This window comes from Pleurodeles waltl, chromosome 4_1, assembly GCF_031143425.1.
Source record: "Pleurodeles waltl isolate 20211129_DDA chromosome 4_1, aPleWal1.hap1.20221129, whole genome shotgun sequence".
In the NCBI taxonomy this organism is placed as follows: Eukaryota; Metazoa; Chordata; class Amphibia; order Caudata; family Salamandridae; genus Pleurodeles; species Pleurodeles waltl.
This window is the reverse complement of record NC_090442.1, coordinates 91,948,960-91,952,300: the sequence shown is the minus strand read 5'-3', so window position 1 is coordinate 91,952,300 and position 3,341 is coordinate 91,948,960. Positions and strand designations below refer to the sequence as shown.

Sequence of the window (3,341 nt, the reverse complement as noted above, 5' to 3'; positions counted from 1 at the left end):
ATGCCTGGAGGGGGTTCTATCTATTGCTTTCGTAAAAACCCAAAGGCCATTTTGTGCAGGCCATTTTCTGCTTTTTTCTATTCTATATCAGTTTTTCTTTCTTTGATAATAACAATTGTAACTGTCATGTTATAATTTTGGTAGTTTGGGGACATTTAGGAGGCATACTGGGGTAATGGTGTGCAGTCCCTCTTCTATTTTCAGTGAAGGGCAATGGTTATACGGTCCTTTCTCTATTTTGATGATTAGAGAAACTTGGCACTCTAGTTAGAGGCATAGTCCCTCTTCTATTTTGAATGAAGGATGTTTGAAAATTTGGTCCCTCATCTATTTCGGTGACCAAGTAAGATTTAAAATGCCGGTAACAGGGACGCGTCGCATATAGCGGATGCGCGTCTCTCTGTAATGTTACACGGAGGTTGTGATTACGGCGGCAGGTGCCGGGGGAACAACTATTTTATATAAGGTATTGTTTTGGGGTCTTACAGGGGGGGCCGTATTACATAAGAATGAAGTTGCAGATATGACATCAATGATCTTATTTAACAAGACTAGGAAATGGCTTATGATATGTTTGTTTATAGGAAGTGGCTAGCTTTGGAGTCCGTTTTATTGGGGAAGCAGTCCTTTGAAACGCATTGAATGCTGTGGGTTCGCAGTCAGATTAAGTTCACGAAGTTTGTGATACAGTGTTTTTGGAGGTAAAGTGCTAATGGACATATTTAATTGAGCTATTATCTTATGGTTTGTCAGTTATAACGTGACAGTATATAAGAGTTACACTCTATTCTTATTCTTGCTCAATTACATTTCTCTCTTATATTTCAAATTCTTTATAAAAAAAGTTTTGCATGTACACTAGGGTGATTTTGGTAACGTATATAGGGATTGTCACCACTGTGGATGTTTGCACTGATTAATAGGGTGCTTTTCTGAGTTTTGACTGGGAAGTTGGATACTAATTCACTTAACAGACTTTTGATTACTGGATTCCACTATGAATTAATGATATATGTTTTGAGTGATTTAAATATGTTTTGATTAATGGTAATTTTGGTTGTTGATGAATCTTGGCATTTAGATAAGCTATTATAAGAAGCGACTACATTCCAGCCCTGAAGAAGTCAAACGACGAAACACATGTTGGCTGAGAGGTCGTTGTAAGGAATATTGGATATTTTGTTCAAATTTAAGGCCAGAAAAAGATTTGGAGGAACACTCGGCTGAGAGGTTATTGTAAGGAATATTGGATATTTTGTTCAAATTTAAGGCCAGAAAAAGATTTGGAGGAACACTCAAGATCAAACATAATGGACTTTGAAGTTAACATGGATTACTATTTGACTGTTCAGTGAACTTGAAAGAGATTGGACTTTTATAATTCATTTTTTTTTTTATGTTTGAGGGATTGAGCAATTAATTATTAGGGGGAGCATGGATGTATTTGTTTGGAAATTAAAGAACTAGGAAAATTATGATTTATTACTGTTTTTGATCTACTGCTTTTTGTTGAGCCATGTATTGTAAAATATTTGTTGAAACAATCGTTTTATATATATACGAACTTACCATAAAGGTGAAAGCATGCAATTTTGGGACAATTGCACACATGCTCAACGGGTGCCTCAGCATTTTAATTTTCTGCTTGATGACTGGCATGCCTGCCTTTGGCTTACATACTGTCTGCCCTTATCTTTCGAAGAACCTTTGAAAGCGTCAACCAGATGGAGTTCTTGACAAACAGCTAATGCAACATCAGCCTGGGACAAGTTCTCCGTAATGTATATTTTAAAGTCAGACAGAGAATATAACCCAAACAGTGTTGTATGAATTGCTGTACTTTTGTCTTGCTGGTTTAAACTGTTTTGTCCTAAGACTATCATACTGATGTATACCAGTTTGGTCTGAATTAAATGGACAGTTCCCCATGTAGGGTAAAGATCAGTGGTCAATACTATTTAAAAAAGAAAAAAAAAAAAAAAAAAAAAAAAACAGGAAGTGGCCACTGGCTCAGAGAGGTCTTCGCCCCAGATCATTGCATGAGATTCTGACAGACCACTGTTCTGTTCCAGCATCCTTTCGATACTGAGAGATATCATCAAGCCAATTCTGAAAGGAGAGGAGCTGAGTATAGCTGATGTTTGTTTTCCTTTCAAAGGAACAGTCTTTCATGGCCTTCTGATTACAGATTCTTGTTGTAAATAGGTGTGCAATGGGCTGAATCCCCCAAAGCTATAGATTCAAGTTAAGCTATTTCATACTCTCACAGCGTAGCACATAGAAGTAGTCCTTAGGGTTCTAGTTTTACAAATGACATTCCAACCATGTGAGAAATGTTTATACTATTCGTGCTAGTGGCATGCTTTAGTGCAGTTTTAATAATACTCTGTGTATTTATGTGCTAAGCATTAGGATGAACCTTTTGAAATAAACACTTAAGCCACTCAAGGCGGGACGTGTCTCTGAACGAAGAGATGCATTGGAAACTCCAAAACACAGAAATGCTCACATTATGTGTTTCCAGCCGAGGTAATCGGATCAAGCCAAGGTTTCCCCATTTGCAGAAAAGATCTTGTGTCACCTAGGGGTGCAATTTTCAATCAATCAGCTAGGCATCAACTGCTGAGTTAGTCCGCACTGGCATTCAAAGGTTTTCCAGGTGGTTCACCACCAGGAAGATTGCTTAGTTGTTTTTCTTTTCCAGATGCGCAGGGCAGCCTAGCACAGGGTCAGAGTCCCTATCCATCCTGCTTGTTGCAGTACCATATGGTGATGGTGTTGTCTGTGAGCACCTGAACAAGTCCAAGGCTTTCAATGACAAGGTGGCGGTGGCAGATCAAGTGGGAGAAGTGGTGCCTAAACAGTTTTTGGGGTGGCCAAGATGGCGGAGTAAGATTACGCGTTTTCTGGAGCTCCGCCACCCAGGCCAGGAATAGCGGCACAGCTGGCCCGGGCCCTCTCCCTCTGAGCGGTCCCAGGCAGATGAGGGTGCGGATGGTGCCCGGCGGACGGACCCCGAGTTTCTGCAGGGTGGGCCCAGGGGCCGGGCCTGTGCGGGTGGCAGCAGCGGCACATAGGCCACGTGTGGCTGGTGCTGGTGGCCAGGCCTTTGGCCTTGAAGACGGTGAGGGGAGTGGACGGCTGGGCCCAGACCCATCTGTGGCCGCATCCGCGTTTGGACCTCCTGGAGGCGCGGTGAGTGCGGGGCCGCTCCGACATCGGGCAGAGGGGCGGAAGGGGAGGTGCGCATAGACTGTGCATGGCCTGGGCCCCTCTGCCCAGAGAGAGCATGGTGGTTATTGATGGGAGCGGCCCTGTGGGACCCGGAGGGGCCCTCAGAC

General features: G+C 42.7%; 1 long non-coding RNA gene across 1 annotated transcript; it reads left to right on the top strand.

The window, feature by feature from the left end:
• The first annotated feature begins 343 nt into the window (after positions 1-343).
• On the top strand, positions 344-1,939 carry LOC138288433 (uncharacterized). The gene is made up of 3 exons (XR_011202401.1): positions 344-466; positions 585-701; positions 1,082-1,939. It is a non-coding gene; the product is annotated as an uncharacterized lncRNA (long non-coding RNA).
• The last annotated feature ends 1,402 nt before the right edge of the window (positions 1,940-3,341 follow it).